The 17,629-nt window shown below is 41.4% G+C and overlaps 1 protein-coding gene across 5 annotated transcripts in view; it reads left to right on the top strand.

Annotated features, from left to right (window-relative positions):
- Positions 1 to 7,399: 7,399 nt before the first annotated feature.
- Positions 7,400 to 17,629, top strand: part of Fhit (fragile histidine triad gene) — a 1,611,970-nt gene continuing 1,601,740 nt past the window's right edge. For 3 of the 5 annotated variants that reach the window (NM_010210.3, NM_001308285.1, NM_001360141.1), the window contains exon 1: positions 7,426 to 7,527. The gene's annotated coding sequence lies outside the window, so the exon portion shown is untranslated. Of the gene's footprint in view, positions 7,528 to 17,629 lie in introns of all 5 variants that reach the window. The other 2 variants (XM_030247649.1, XM_011244732.3) reach the window with 1 other exon arrangement.

Below are 17,629 nucleotides of genomic sequence, written 5' to 3'. Positions count from 1 at the left end.
CTGGAGTTCACTCACCAGCCATACTAGCCTAACTGGTGAGCTTCAAGCAAAGAGACAGATGCAAAAGTAACTTTAATTCTTCTGTTGATAACTGTTACCTCAGATGCTTACTGCCTCCATCTGCTAACCTAGTCCTAGTTCTATAGACTATATGGAGCCTAGTTTCTAGCCTCCATATAGTCTTATCAAGGCCTAGAATGTTTTCAGCCTCTGAGACTTACTGCTGAATAAGCTCACCTTTTTAGCTCTTTCTGAACTCTGGCTGGATGGTTCAACTCAGATGCTCTGGCTTAAATCCTCTCCAAATTGATTCGATCTTGCTTCTCTCTCTCACTCTCTTGAATTGTTCTGCTTGAACTCACACTATAACTTTGGCAGTCTGTTCTAATCTTCTGGCTCCTTCTCATCCTGTCTCTGGATCTTTCTGTCTTCACCTGTGTCTAGCTTGTTTCTCTTCACCCTGGCACTGTAAAACTCTCCACATAAAACTGACTCCTCCCTTTTCCTCTTTTTTTTTTCTGCCACTGCTCTCATGTAAATAGCTTCTTCTTCCTCTCCTTGTGAGAGTTAGACATACCCTATTCTGCCATACTTTTCTCTGATTCATCACTTTTTCTGCCACTTAATTAGACATCACTTTCACACATGGCTTCTTCCTTCTACAAACTAAGTTTTTTAGGCTGTTTCTCAAAACAGAACTGTTGCATATAGTTTTATGCTCTACCCTCCTTTAGCTCTGGGAAGAGACTATGCGACCAGCCCTCACTCTGCTTCCCTTGACTCCTCGGACAAAAGACACACACACAGTTGTTCCTTTTCAACTTACCTTAGGGCACAGTTGCTGGGCACCACTATCTCCTGCCTGGAAAACCTCACCCTTATCAATTTCTTACCTCTGTCTCTCCCACCTGCCCTAAACTGTTTTGTTTTGTTTTGTTTTTTTGTTTTGTTTTGTTTTGTTTTTCAAGACAGGGTTTCTCTGTGTAGCCCTGGCTGTCCTGGAACTTACTCTGTAGACCAGAGTTCTGGCCTTGAACTCAGAAATCAGCCTGCCTCTGCCTCCCAAGTGCTGGGATTAAAGGCATGCACCACCACTGCCCAGCTGCCCTAAATTTTAGAGGCTGGTTTCATCTATCTCCTGCCAAACATCCCTGGCTACCTGCCTGTAGTCGTGGCTACAGACCCCAGTTCTTTCTGAGACCTCATGTGGTTGCCTGGTTCTCCTCTCTGCAAAGCATGGCAAAACTCCTCCTCTCCTTCCTTGTATCTGCCTTTTCCTCCTGGGATTCAGAAGTCCTGCCTGTATCTTCTATCTAACAATTGCCACCCACCCCCTCCTCCACCCCCGGCCTTTCTCTATTGACCAATTGGGGAACAGAACCTTTAGCATCAAAACTGCCCGTACACAAAACAAGGTGGAGGGAACCTGAGGAATGGTGCCCTCAGGATGATCTCTGACCCTCATATGCATGATCTCACACACACACAAACACAGACACATATAAATCCTCTCACATGTACACAATCATGACTACACATACACATAAAAGAAAAAAATCTTTATTTTTTGTTGAAAATATTTTAATATTATCCATGTTATTAATTTATTATTTGATATCCAAAGGCCACATTAACAAACACTTTTATGTCTTTCTTGATTAAAAATTTAAGTTTGTATCATTTCAGTAGTAAAAGTAATTAACTAATACATGGTTTAAAAAGTGTTCAGAAATTTAGAATGATGCACAGCCAAAAGAAGATTCTCCTAATAAAAGTGCTGTCTCCTTCTTTCAAGTGTCCATCAGAATCACTTGTGATTCTCCCAGGAACAGCCTTGCTAGTGTAAGCATAGATCCACAATTCTGAAACCAATCAATCAATCAATCAATCAACCAATCAATCAATCAATCGAACAAACAAATAATCAGAGAAAACTATTTGGAAACTGAAAGGTTAGGCAGCCAGACATAAAGTCCTTAGTGTCCTTGCTTTTTATACCTATGGCTATGTAGTAATGCTTGGGACAGGATGCTGTCCCAAGGCCACAGCAGCAGTGTATAATACATAGTATAGGCTTACGCTTTTCTACACACTACAAAATTTGTCAGATTTGTTTGTATTGGTGTGCTTATAAACACCAATAATTGTGTGTGTGTTGAGGATTGGTCTGTTGCTATGTATTATAATGCTAAATACCAGTCCTGGTTGCCTCAGGGACAAGAGAATCCTCACGTACATAAAGTGATGCTATGTGATCTTGCTCCTTAATTTAAAACTATTGGTTGAATAGAGATGCCAACAGCTTATAGCTGGGCAGAAGAGAGGTAGGTGAGTTTTGGCTCCTGGGCTTCAGGGTCTGAGGCAGGAGACAGAGAGGGATGAGGGAGAAGATGGAGAGAAGAGACTATGCCATGGGCTGGGTGAGTCATGAAAACATGCCCACAGGTCTGGCTAATTGGAGTTAAGAACAGCCCAAATGGAACTTGGCAAGTTATAACTTAGGGTTGCTGATAGGGAAGTAGATACAAAGAGCTTAGAGGGCAGATATCTGCCAAGCTCTAGTGCTGATTAAGGCTTATTATAAATATAAAAGTTGTGTGTTTTTTGTTGGGGGATTAAGTATTTACAACAATATTTGTGTATGGGTGTGTGTAATACCTCGTCCTTTTAGGTTTGCACGGATGGATATTATGGATGCACTGTCTGACTACTGCATTTATGAACTAATTTAGCCATCTCCCTTAAGACTGTACTGTGACCTCTGTGACTTTTAATGTCATGTCCTATAACTTGACTTTTCACTAACGTGACCCCTGATTAGTCTTCCATAATGCCAAGCTGGTTTTTATTATTTTAAAGATGTTATACTCACTGCTGCCTTGAAATTTTCTTCCACGGGTTTTCACAGGGATTGTCCCCTCATTTCTCCAAAATCCTATGTCCACAGGCAGGCCTTGATTCAAATGACACCTTTTCTGAGAGGCCTTCTCTAATTACTCTATCTGAACAACTGCTGGAATGTTTTGTGCCATATCTGGGGGTTATCTTCTTGACTGTTGATTGATATGGGAGGGCCTAGCTTACTGTGGGCAGTGCCATCCCTGGACAGGCAGGACTAGGCTGTATAAGAAAGGCAGTTAAGCAAGCCAAGGGAAGACATGCAGTACGTTATCGCCGTTTTACCTCTTGCCTTCAGCTTTTACTTTGGATTTCCTCCATCATGGAGGGAATCTATAGCTTGTAAGCTACAACAAACCCTTCCTTCATGCTGTTTATCATAGCAACAGGCAGCACACTAAAATAGTCCTCTACTAAAGAAATACAGCTTTTTAATTTTAAGAAAATGTTTTTAATGGATTTTTAAGTCTGAGAATGATATAATGCCTTTACTGCGGCACTGAACCTGGGGCCATGTGTTTGGATGCAGCATTTCTTGAAAAAGAGTGATGAGAAATCGCAGCTTATCTCTGGCCACCCTGGTGAGATCACAGCTTGGACACTGAGCTGAGTTTTATGTACCGTATGTTCTAGGTAACTGGGAGATGATTGCAGAAGATGGCAGGAAGAAGGATTAAGTGTGATTATTTATGATGCATAGTTAGAAAGAGAAATCATGCATATGTTCTCTAACAATGGGGAATATACTGATCTCCTAAATATCTAATGAGCAAAGCCACCCACACAATCCATTTAACTTAGAAAAGCAAAAGGATCCATAAGATGAAGTGATAGAAAAATAGAGGAAAATTCGAACAATATTTAAGATGTCCTCAGATGGTTCCTTTTCTTTCTAGCAAGCAGACAGACAAACTCCATCATTACAAGCAGAGGTTTCTGAAGGACATAGGAACACGTCATGGCACCTGGATGTGCCAGTATCTCTATATGTCATACAATAAAAGATAAAACATTGCTTTCCTCATTTTAAGGTCTTTTTGGATTTTACACACACACACACACACACACACACAATTTTTTTTCCAAATAAATCTCCTCAGAATGCTTGTCCAAAAGTCTAGTTTATGACCTGTAACATATGGCTGAAATGAATTATGCAGAGCGTTGAACTCTGACTGCTAATGACTGCTTAGTTCTGAGAGTGTTTCCATAGTAAAGATTTCTTTGTAGGTCCTTTGAGCTTGAGAAGGATGCTCTTGGGACTGTAGTGTATGACCTCCAGGCTCCCTACATGGGAGGAGGATGCAGTAGTTGTTACACTGTTATACAGTGCAAGGTTACCAGGAGGTTGTCTGTGCTCCTTTGCTTCAGGACTTTGTTTAATAGTACAGGGGCTTTTGTAGTTCTCCCAGTATATGAGTCTTGTGGCTATGGCATGGATATGGCTCTGTGCTTCCTCCTCGACTTCTATGAAGGAGCTTGATTCTCAGAGCTTGCACTGTCTTTGCAGGAGATGCAGGAAACGCAGAATGGCCAATAGTGACTACACTTTAAAGTGGAGCTGTTTTTTCAGAAGTGCTATGGCAGTGCAAATCACAGACCGCTTACACACACACACACACACACACACACACACACACACACACCACACATCTTCTTGGTCTACAGATTAGCTAGATCTTTGCTTTTCCTCTCCCTCCTCCCATGAAGAATTTGCATTTCTTTAGATCATGAGAAAAAATGAATAAGTCTTCAGCAGTATTTTTCTCTAAGTCTCCTTCCCCATCTCTCAATCTTTTTCCTACGTGCCCTACTCACCACAGAGCTTCAGGAGTTCCTATTTCCCAGAGTTCCCGTTTGGTTTGTATGTCTTAGTGATGATTTTAGAAGGGAAAGTCTATATTAATTGTTCCTATGATAAAGATACAAGGATAAAGTGGTGAGCAGCTTGAAATGCACACACACACACACACACACACACACACACACAATGCACACAATGCTTCCTACCTATCTAATTCATTGGGACAATTATTACATTAGTCTTTATGACACTGTTGTAAGCAGATCTCTTTTGGTGCCCTGCCCTCTTACTTCTATTACTAATGTTCTGTGTCCACTGAGGCTACCCTGTCTTCTTATATGCACGCCTGACAACTCAGAACTTACCCCTACCCCAGCAGCCCCTCCCTACAAAGCAGCCCTGACAGACTGATGGGAATCAGTGCGTCAACAGCCCAGGTCTTTAGCTCCCCTGGTTAGACAACTCAATTAAGTATTGCTTTAAAAGATCCCCCGGGAGGACTGAGTTATAGTTGTCACTACAAGTAACATGGTGGACAGGGCACTGTTTTTTTGTTTTTGTTTTTTCATGTCTTTCCCTTTCCTATTTCACTTTTCCATTCTTTTCATGGTATTTCCTGTAATTGCCTGTGTAATAAACAACTCTATGTTGAACATCTGCCTCAAGACCTATTTCTGGAAAACCCCACACTCTAATGATTATTCAGTCAGCCTGTAGACTAGGCTACAACCTTCCAGTTGACTGTCTTGGTACTTAGTTTTGGATCCAAGGCCAGTGCCATGTCTTAAGTGCCATGTCTTCTTTACAGACAAATGTATTGCTGAAGGTCAGAGCTGACTTCTAACCCAGAAACATCCACAGCTGAATGCTTATTTTCATATCGCTGTGCTAATATTATATTGTCTGACAATGCTATGACCATTATTAGAACAACCATATTAAATATATTCACAGTCATCTCTAAGTAGGAAATGTAATGATTATAGGCTGATACTACCTTGGGAGTGGTTTAAGTGTTGAGATTTCCCATATCGTATGGCCCAGTGACTTTATTCCATATTTAGTTTGGCACTGTTCTACACAGTAGACACATGTGGTGAAATCGCTCATGCTGATCAGCTTGAGAAAAATGAACTGGTGAGCCAACTCTATGCTCATAAAAGCTACAGAGAATTATATTATACAAAATAACCCTAAACTGACAGAATCAGATTTTGGGGAGCCTGGAGGGGGTTTTAATCCCTATGCACAAAATTAGTCTGTATACATATTGACCGGCATTCTTGCTATTTTAACTGTAATTCTTTTCGGTTCATGCTAATTCACAGTTCTCCTAGTGTCTTAGTGTTGTAGGCATCAATCCAGTGTGGCATTCTCTGAGAGTCAAGCTTGCAAGGGCATCATGATATTTCACCAGGATGCTGTGTCCACCTTGTTACTCTTTATGGGGTTCAACTTTAGAAAGGTCGAGAGATCTGAGCCTTATTGCAATTCTCTACATGTAAGTAAAGAAAAGCAAGGGGAAAGAATGCTTGTAGATATTTTAGGGTCTGTTCAAGCATTACTGCTCATTGATTCACTTTCAAAACATTAAAGCAGACTAGCAAATATTTTTCTTTCCTTGTACTCAGATTTGGGAAAGAATGGAAGAAAAGGGTGTGGGACATATTTAAGAAGAAAGGGCAATGTGTGGTCCTGCTAATATCTGCATGGCCATGTGACAATCATGTGGTGCTCTACAAGTTGCAACTGCAGTTTTTGTGAAAATTGTGGGTTTTTCCCTCATGCATCATTAAACCCAGAACATGTTTAGGTTCAGAAATGGCTAAGTCAATGATTTTTTTTTCCAGCATTCACATGGCATCTGGTATGGAATATATTGAGAAAATGATTTTGAATTAAAATGAAAAAGAGCAAGCATAAAAGACCCTTGGTGATAAGGGACGAGTTTAATTGATATGCATGAGATAGGAAGAACAGAGGAAGGTCATCTCTAGCTATCATTCAATTATTCAAAACTTATTTACTTTGTTTGCCTCATAGTTCCCCCCCCCCTTCCCCAGGTGTAAGAACTACTGTAGGCAAATAGAAATCTACTTCTGCAAGGTCTTGTATCCCAGTAGAAACAGTAAGACAATAAAAAACACAAACAACTTGCAATGATTTGTGGCAAGAGCCTACTTGAAAACTATTACAAAGGCAGAGGATAAAGGCTGGGAGAAGGCACAGAAAGACTGTGATGGGATTTCGTTGGGATGTCATGGGAGGCCAAGGGTAGTCATATCCTGGATCTAGTAGGGACTTTGGGGACATGTTTGAGGAAAAACACAAGTCTTAAGTAATCAAGAAGGAGCCGGAGCGGAGACAGGAAGTGAAGCAGTTAGCTCTTTTCGGAGAAAAGCAAAGGAACGTACTGAATAGGCTTTCATTTCAAGAGAAAAACAGTCGTGTTTCTTTTTCCATTTGTTAAAGGCTAAAGACTGTGATTTATGACAATTATTTCCTTCAAAGGGGAGTCTCACCTTAGATGCTCTAAGAAGTGTTGATACTGACATTTGGTTCCCGATTGGTACAGCGTAGTCTAGTGCTCTTCGCGTATTGGCTCTTGCGCCTGTTTTCAGATGAGAAGCCACCTTGGCTCCCGCCCCTTACCGCAGGTTGCTGTGGGGATTGTAGTTCGTCCCGTTTGGGCCTGCTGTGGGATTTTTTTTTTTTTTTTTCCCGTCAGCTCCCAGGTCCACCCCAGTGGGGACACGCTCAGGCGGCACTCCTGTCCCGTGCTCCCGCCCTCTTGCCTTTCATTCCAGCCACCAAGATCTTGGAAGGTAGGGGCGCGGGAGCCAAGCCCAAGTGGAACAGAATGTGGGGCGCGGGCTGGGTTTCTGTGCGCGTCTGGTCAGTATCCCTGCGGCCCGCGGGGCGGGGACAGGCCAGCACCGCTTGCCTGATAGTGGCCATCTGACAGGAGAACTCGCTCACCTGATGAGACGTCTCGGGATGGACTCAGGCGCCCCAGCTCTCGAGCACATGTCCTAGCCTCAACCCTCCCCTGGGGTAAACTGAGGCACCGGGTCGCGATAGCAGGTCCACGAGGTGTCATTGTGGCTACTTTTGAATAGTTCTTCCGTTCCATAGACAAGTGTCAGGAAGCCCAAACAGGTCTGTGTTAAACAGACACCTAGCTTAAGTGCCCCAAAAGGTTTGAACAGGTTCTAGGGCAGCTGCAGAACAGGGTTCACGGAGAACAATATTTTGGGAAAGACTTTGCATTTTGATAAGTTTAAAACATACAATAAAGAAAAACAAACCCACATCAATTCACTGTGGCTCGAGAACTCGTCACTGGTTGGACCCTCTGCCTTTGTGGTTTTTAATTTTAGTTTTACACTCAGGAATTGAAAGCTGAAACAGATTGTAGAAGGAAGGAGCCAGGTTGCTGGAACTTCGGCCACCTTTGCCTCTGTCATACGACCTTGGACGGCCAGCCCAGCGGTCCTCATGTGGATAAAAACCAGCCTAATGTTCCCTGCTCTAGTGGACCAGAGAAGCTGTTTGCAAATGTAATCAGCACTGAAGCCAGGCTTCCGAAAGTTTGTCGGTTGAAAACTGTTTATTATCGGTCTCCGAAATATGCTGAAAATACCCAGCGGTTGTTTTAGAGAAACACTAATCAGGGCTAGGCTTGTTCTGCCAAGGGCAGCCCTAAGAGCATCCGTGCTTAAGCTGATTGTACCTGAAAGCTCCTTTTTCAGGCTCCATTTTATGGCTCAAGCCCTTGGCTGCGGAGGGTTCTGGGACTTGTAGTCCTGCTTAATTGCACCCATCCTGCCAGGTACTTCAGATACCAATGTGCCATTTGGCCGGACGAGATGTCTTCTGGGAACTGAAGTCTCACTACAAGTGTCCCCCGGGAGGTAGCCCTTTCCCTTAGAACTACGACTCCCACATGCCCTGCCTTCTTGGCTGCCTTCTTTGTCCACATGCTTAATTATGCAAGGAGTAAGAGAAAATGTTTAGTAAAGATTTCCCCAATCTCCTTCTCCCTCCCCCTCTCCCTCTCTCTCTCCTGATTGCAAATGGTACTCAAAGTATTGTATATGATTTTTTTTTTCTGCTAAAGCATGTTCACATGGTCTCCAAATCACTCTGTAGTTCCCTACCCTACCAAAAAACCTTGAAAAGAAGGCTGTCCAAGGTTTCACAGCCGTATTAAAATTGGGCTATTTTAGCATATTAGATTCAGTTATAATTTAATCTTTTTTAAAGCAATATGGTAGAGATAATCATTTTTTCTATTCATCGAACTGATTAGGGGACGAAAGTTAAGAAAGTTAAGTAACTTTTCAAGTTAAGCCCCCTGGGTAACAGAAGTAATGGAATTGTAGCGCCTTCTGTTTGAGAGCTTTTTTTCTAGAAAAGGACCCTACGTCACAGAACTATAGAGTACAAAACCTTTCAGTTGCACAGTGGTGCTTCTGTAATTAGGCACTAAATGCTAATGCTACAAAACCTTTTGAGATTACTTAAGTCCAGTTCAAAGATCTCTCGGAAGAATTACTGGGAGTAAAGGTTTCAAAAATGTTAGCTACATATAGCTTGAATGCACCTTAATTTCAGCGATGAGGAAACTGGTCCCTGTAAGGCAGACTAGTTTGTCTGAGGTCATACCGTTGGTTTATATCAGAAAGGAAACGACTCTCCAGCATCTTACTTCCAATAGCAATACGCTACCAGGAACGGCAGATGGGTTGCCATTTAGGTAATGTTATCCTCCCCCGTTCCCAAGATTTGTTCTTTATAGACCACACACGAGGGCCAGTTGTTGTAAAGTCTCTTTTTTAGTTAGAAAAGTTTTCCTATTCCATTAATTCAGCAAATGTTCTCCTGAGCATCGTTCTGTGCTCGTCTCTTCAGGTGTGAGGGTCATTACATGAGAAGTGCGCAGTGTGCCAGAGCTGGCAGGTCTTAGGGATCCTCTCTGTTTCATTTTAGAATCAAGCCAGCCAGCAGTCTTTCTCTCATGCCTTTGGGTCAAAGGGAAGTGGGTTTCCCGAGGCTTCCTCGAGTTGCTTGTTACCTCAGGGCAGTGCGTGTCCTTACCCCACGTCATTCCTGTAAATATCTGGTGGCATGCGCTACGGATGCTTTTGCTTTTGTGTTCTTATCTTAATTTGTATGTTCAGCGTCAATATGTTCCACTTCTATTTTTGGCATTAGTTGTGTTTTGGTTCCCAATCCTTTTTTTTTTTTTTTTTTTTTTTTTGTTCCTCCAGAGATGAGAAAATGAGGTTTGGATGCTGTTTTTACATTCACAGATAGCACAATCTAACACTTTGATATAAGGTATTGGAAATGTACACGTGACATGTGTGTTACACAAACCTTTGGTTTGAAAAGACACGGAGACCTTCAGTTATATATTCACAGATATGTAAGCAAACACCGCTCACCTTTCCCCGTGTGAGAGACGATTTCTGGATAATTAGGTAATGGCATAACAGCTTTCTAAATTGTTGGCCAAACTTTGTAAATTATTGGCTAAACATTCAGAACAAATCACTATGCATGACGTTCTCCCCATCGACCTCTGTGACCTCCAGTGCTCCCTGAGAGCACATTCATGGACTTGCATTCATTAGCACCCCAGAGCTCTGCTCCCATAGCTTGTCCTTCAAACTCACTTCACTCTTTTAATGTGGAAATGCAGCTTTGAAATGTAAGATGCAAGGTTATGTTACTTCAACAAGAACATGGCAGAGAGAAATTCCGGTCTCTGAGGTTATCTTCCAAGAGCCATATATATGGATGTGCCTATGTCTTTGACTTCTCAGATGAAACAACAACCCAGATAAAGGTAATACATATCAGTCATGTGGCATCCTGGGATTCAAATCCCAGCAGTTTGAGGCTTCTGTCAGCTCACAATAGTCTGTAGCAGATAGATAAATGATATGCCTTATTTTGTCATTGTTACGTAAACTTGGTATGTGAAAATAAAATGATTTTTTAAAATTTGTCCTCTTAGAGTAAGAAAGGTGGGCCATAATATTTAAAAGTTTTGTCACTCTTAAAAACACATCTTGTCAGCCTAGTGACACATTCTTATGATCAGGGATATGGTAAAGACTGAGAAGTCTCTGACCCATGGCTCCATGTAGACTGGAAAGCAGCTGGCTTATGTCAGTGACGCTTTTTGTTTACCTGTAGAATGGAAGAGAACCTGGCCCAAGATCCTCAGGTTAAGTTCAGGCAATTGTCCCCCAGCTCATGAATGATTTAGGGGCGATAGCCAGTGACTTATTTCTAAGGTTGATAGTAGTGATAAAGGTATCCGTTTTTATTACTCAGTGACAGATAGGGAAGGAAAAACAAATGGAGGTCCCAGCCAAAGGGAGGAGGTAGGGTCAGGAGGTAAAGAAGTGGAGGTCAGTCCTAAACATTGAACACAGCCATACAGGTTGCTCCTGGCTTCTCTAGGGCCTCAACTATGTACCAGGCATAGAGAGCAATGAAGTGATTGACCAGGAGGTGATCATGGTACTGAGTGGTGGCATAGTCTACGTACAGATAAGGAAAGGAAGAAAGGGAAGGAGGGAGTGTAAGATTTGATGAGTAGAATGGAAGTCTGGGCACCCAGGCATGACATTCAGTGACTGAGAGGGTAACAAAGTGAGATTACACAGAGCAGCGGAGGACTGTGCTAATTTCTGTCAACATGACACAACTAGTGCTGTCTGGGAAGATGGAACCTTAACTAAGGAATTGCCTCCATCAGATTGGCCTGCCGGGCTGTCTGTGGGGCATTTTCCAGATTAATGATTGATGTGGGAAGGCCCAGCCCACCACGGGCTTTGCCAGCCCTGGATGCATAAAGAAGGCTGAACAAGCCATAAGAAGCAGGCCAGTAAGCATAGTTCAACTAATGTCTCTGCCTTGGTTCCTGCCCTGATGTCCTTCATGAAGGACTGTAAGCCTTATGATAAAGTAAACTTTTCTTCCCCATGGTGCTTATCACAGTAATAGAGAGAAAATAAGACAGTGATGTTATACACAGTCTAGCATCTATAAGAGCCTTCTGTGATGTTATACACAGTCCTGCATCTACAAGAGTCTTGAACTTTCTTCCAAGGGAATTTGGGAAACCACTTAGCAGTCTAAAGTGGGGAAATAAAATGTTTGCATATTTTTTAAAGTATAGAACCAATGTGCATAATAAATTAGTGATAAGCATTAGTCAAATTGGAACACATACCTGCAACTGTGCTTGCTGTCTACACACACAAAACACATGGTACACAATTTATTATAATATACATATACACATATACAATTCATTATACACACATATGTATAATTCATTATACACACAATTTATTATATGCACATATGCACACATATACAATTCATTACACACATTTATTATACATACACATATATATAACTTATGATACACACATATGTCATTATACACTTATATATATAATTCATTATACACATAAAATATATTTAATTCATCACACACACACACACAAAGGAGAAGCTTCCTATTAAGGAGACAGATTTTCTGGTTTACTCCAGATCTATCTGTGGCTTTACGCCTGAGGAGAATGAACTTTACCCCACAGCAAACATTCATTTCCAAAAGTTTTCTGAGGCTTCTTGAGCCCCTCATGTGTTTATGTTGAAATGTTGATGGATGCAGCCTTGTGCAGATCATGTGCAGGTAATCCCATGAGTCAGTTAGTGTAGCATCCACAACGTATCTAAAAGACATCTGTCTGGAGATCACATGAATTCGTTAGTGTAGCATCCATGTCTTATCTAGAAGGCATCTGTCTGTAGGACCCATTCTCTCCATACCCCCTCTACTGAGATGTTCCTTGAGCCATGAAGGAGTGATAGACAATCTGTGTTTCTTGGATATTAGTGTGCACCCATGTGTCCTGCTGATTTAAGAATGGAGCTTCTGATTTGTTTGATCTGGAATGGTCCAGAAGACCAGCCTTCCTGGTTTAATTAATAGGCTCTTGATGCTGCTTCCTGGACTACTTGAATAGCAAGCATTTAAGCAGTTCTTAGTCTGTCTTTGTGAGAGTCAAGATAAGAGTAGGTAAGAGGATGAGAATATACCTAACCTTGATGGATGTGTGTATGTGCATGTAGATATGAATTACATATATGTATGTAGGTATATAATGAATTATACATATGTGTGTGTATGTAAAGTGAATTGTATGTGTGTGTTTGTGTATAATGAATTATATATATGTACAATGAATTATATGTGTGTGTGTGTATATATATATATATATATATATATATATATATATATATATATATAATATGTATGTGTGTATAATAAGTTCATAGGGTTAGTCCATGAGAGTGGAGCAAAGGCATGGCGGCAGAAACAGCTAAGAGCTCACATCTTGATCTGCAATCAAGAGGCAGAGAAAGAACACTGGCAATGTTGTGAGTGGGCCCTTTGAAACCTCACTCACAGGGACGCATCTCCAACAAGCCATACCTCCCAATCCCGCCCAGAACAAAGGGATTGATTTTTAATATTGGTCCTGCTCTCTGTGTGACTATGGGCAAAGTATTATAGTCTCATTCAATCTAAAGTTTTACAAAACACATAGAAAATGTTTAACTCAGTAACTGTCTTCAGTATAAGAAGCCTTTCATTTTGCTCTTATTATTCATAGTAATAAAAAATCATAAACAAAGCATGGTGGCACGCACCTGTAGTTTCAGTCCTCAGCATAGAGAGGTAAGAGGACTGTGAGTGTTCAAGGCAAGTCTGGGCCACATACTTAGTTGTAAGCCAACCTGGTATGATACTGTCTGAAAAAAGTCAACTAACCAAAAATAAATAAATAAAATCACAACGTTGTGCATTCTCTTTCATGCTTCCTTGTCGTCATATTTTGAATATTGAACAGGATACACTATCTCCAAATCTACTGTTTTAGCCTACATGTCACAAGCAGTGTCTGGAAGTTCTTCAATCATTTGTATTTACTTAAACATGATTGGTGTAGAAGTGAAATATCTTCCTCATTCACCCTAGGCTTGTGGCCAAGGGATTCCCCTTCCTCGCAACTCTCCCTCCCCCACAACAAAAGAGGTGAACAACTTTTGAAAAGCATGCAAATTTATGTACTGTAAGTTTTAGATTACATGGAGTCCTTATGAAGCAATGACAACTTGAAAATGGGTAGATGTATCTCTTTGTGCTAGGACTGCTGAAGTAGATTGAGTCATGGCCAGTAGGATCAGATAAAACAGTGGGATGTAATGCTGATAGCCTGGAGGCAGTAGAAGGCCTGTTAGTTCACATTCTTCCCCCTGACCCCTTGTCTATAAAGACAAGGATGCGTCTTTCCTCCAGGCACAGGGAGATCATTTCTCATGAGGGTTTTATGACCTGTTTCATGGGAAGATTGAAAATCCTTTCTAGATTTTATGCCTCCCTGATCCATGTTGTGTCCCTAGCTTTTCTTACCAGTCATGATCCTCCTCATGGGGGCTCTCAGGTTGGGTTCTCTTTCTGGTATTTAGTTTATTTCATTGTTCATAACTGGAAGTTTAAAACAATCAATACATTCATTAAAGCCATGTTAAAAATTTTCTGAAGCCACGAGAGCGCTGCACAGTGGACTAAAGGACTGTTCAGAAAAAAGTGCAAGCTGCTCTTTCTAATGACATTCTTTGTTTCTGGTGTAGTCGTCTGGAATGCATGACTTCCTTGGAGCTGCTGTTTGAAAGTCTGGTTCCTTTTCTTAAATAATTACCCCCATTTTCCATTGGCAGATTAATTAAGATAATTTGATTAAATTCCTTTTATTTTCTCAATCATTTATATTGTAGAGAATGGGGAGGAAGAAAACTTTGTCTACCCACTTAGTCCTGCTTCTGGGGCCCTAAAAATTAAATGTACAAAGGGGGGAATTGAAGAAGGGGAGCTTTTTTATTGTATGTGCATGTGGAGGGCTTTAGAGAAAGAGCACTTGAAAGAGGAGGGTAGTGCTGTGGCTCGCATAGCTTCTGGAGTTAGAGTAGAGGAAGGAAGAGGTGATGGGGGTCTGTCTTCTGGAGTGGACACAGATGTGAGGGCGAGTGAGGAGAAGATGCCTGAGGAAAGAGATGAGAAATGAAGGCTGTTTTGTAAGGTTTACTGTGCACACAGTTGCTCTCTTTTTCATAAGGAGAGGAAACCCTTTTACAAACACATCTACTTCACAAAGGGAATTTATGCCCAGCGTTCATCTTGCAGGAGAGTTCTCTCTCCCCAGGATGCTGTTTAACTGCCATCACACAAGATAGCCTCTATTCCAAGGTGGTATGTTTAGGGGAGGCAGATTCTGATACTGCCAGAACTCTTTCTTTATAAAAGCATTTCCTTCTCCATAGAAAGTGTGCAAACTTATGTTTGAATATTTATATTTAAAACCTTATCAAGCGCCTGGGAGTACTCTTGGCCTGAATATATATTAACCGACATTGTAATTTTATTTGCCAGCATTTGCTGAGTCTCTCCTCAGTAGGGGGCTATTTTACAATACAGTAGCTTTATTTGCCTGGTGTGCTGACTCCATAGAGAGAAAAGGAAAACTCAGGAAGAGGAGTGTGGTTGCCTTGGGCTTGATATAGTTAAATATCATATTTGTAAGAGTCATGGCATTTTTAGAGTTATGGCCTATGTTTCCTGTTAATGATTAATTAAGCATTAATTAAGTAGGAATAAAGGAGAAAATTAAGAAAGAGAGGAGGAAGGTACAGTTGTTGTATTCTGGAAAGTAAGGACAAGTTCTAAGTCTGTGTGGTTATTAGCAACCCCCCCTTTTCTTTCTTTCAGGTTTGCCTATTTCTTTTAGCAATCAGAATTCTATTAAAATTCAGTGTATTTGGCAGTTTCTCAGACTCCCAGTTACCGGAGTTAAGAACCATCATAGATAATGTTGAGGTGTCAGTACTCCCTATGAGGTTTAATGCATGTGTATTTTAGTTGGAGGAGATTACAGCCTGTAGTCATTTAATCAGTGAAGTTTGTGGTATGTGGTAAGAACAAAATTTTCATTTTCTTCAAGGCTTGAGGTCTCCTTCCCACGTCTTCAGATGAATAAAACCAAACCAAACCAAACCAAAAAAAAAAAAAAAAAACAAAAAAACAAAAAAAAAAACCCTCACCCAAATCAAATAACAAAAATAAAATATTGTCTTTGTCTTTAGAGTCTGTATTAAACAAAGGAAGGTATCCCCATTGTACCAGGAGCTGTCTGAACAACCAGCAACAGGATTTTGTACACAGAACAAAAGCCTTAGGACAGATGGAGGAAAGAATTAAATCCTACTTTTAAAAAAAGGCTGTGTCAACCTTGGAGTCCTGACAAGTCCTATGTAACATTCTCAGGGCTGAGCCTGCAGAAAGGAGAGGCTGCGGGAGGAAGCAGAGAACGGAAGGAAGAAAGACATGTGAATGGTTGATGACTAGCAACACAAAGGTGGTTGAGGGGAACAGTCATCTGTATAAATAAAATGAAGTTGGCGTGCTGGTTACTATATCACATGAGAGGAGATCACATTTTCACTGAATTTGGCCCATTGTTTGGATGGTCTGATTTAAGATATAGATCCCGGCACACTTAATCAAGTGGGGACATGTTAGAGAAATGAATGGTTATATTCTAGGACAGTGGAAATGAGGTGTGATACATTTTCCCCAAAGACTCCTGTGCTCACAGATTGGTTACCAATTGACAGGGTCTAGGGAAGTGACCTCATGAGGGTTCCGACCTAATCAACAGGGGTTTATTTCTTGATAGACTTCATTCGATAACATTACTGAGAGGTAGTGGGAACTTGCCTAGCTAGAGGAACAAGGATGCAGAGGATGTGCCTTTAAAGGGCTTGTCTGCTCCCTAGCTCCCTCTCCAAGTCTCTGTTTTTGCTTCCTTGTTGCCATTATGTGACCAGCTTCCTCTGCCCACCCAGCTTCCTCTGCCTTCCTCTTGTGCTCTACTGTCTCACTAGAGGCCCAGAAATACAGAGGCAAGTGTCATTCTACTAAAATCTCAGAAACTGTGAGCCAAACTACAAATTTCTTCTCAAAAATAGTGTCTCTCAGCTATTAATAACAGTGCTGAAGCAGAGGGTAGAAGGAAGAGAGACACGTGCATGGTTGATAAATAGCAACAGAAAGGTGGTTGACGGGAGCAGAGAGAGGTACCGATTCTTCTCTTGAATCACTTAGGGTCTAGGTGATTCTTATTTGGATCTAGCACTGGACCTGTTCCTTAGAAAGCAGCCCACATGGGTTACATTACTGAAAGAATGTGGCAACTGTAATCAGGCTAGCTTCAAGTTGTAACCTTAATACAAGACATACCAAATATAACATATTTTAAAGTTTTTAGATTTTTATCACCAAATTTAGAAACTCAGTTCTATTAGCTGAAACATATCCACTTGAGCATACTCTCCAAATAATTAACATAGATTGAAGGCGTTCCAGCTTGGGTTATGAGCCACCGCTTAGAATTATCCCAGTACCCAGAGTGAAGTATGCTGTGACTGGTCAGGCTGGGAGCACATTCCTAGCTCTGAGACGAGAACTTTGTCCAAAGGGAGTGGGCACACCTTATGTGCACAGCTTGAGTGTCTGAGTACAGAGATGGTCTGATTACATGGAGATGGGGATAATTCAAACAAAGGGAAAATGATCCTGGGGGTATAAAACCAACAGGTGGCCACTGCAGTTTGAAATCCTAGTTCCCGAGTTCTTCTGGCTTAGGGGGTGAAAGAAAGGCCAGGCAGCTGTATCAGCCACAGACAAATCTGCAGCTGAGGTCCCCGCTTGGCTCTGTGGAGCAGGGGATAGAGCGGCCTCTAAGCTTAGGCTTTCTTTGGCCTCCTGAACTTCCA

This window comes from Mus musculus, chromosome 14 (assembly GCF_000001635.26).
Source record: "Mus musculus strain C57BL/6J chromosome 14, GRCm38.p6 C57BL/6J".
In the NCBI taxonomy this organism is placed as follows: Eukaryota; Metazoa; Chordata; class Mammalia; order Rodentia; family Muridae; genus Mus; species Mus musculus.
The sequence above is the reverse complement of the archived record's forward strand: the minus strand, read 5'-3'. Positions and strand labels throughout refer to the sequence as shown.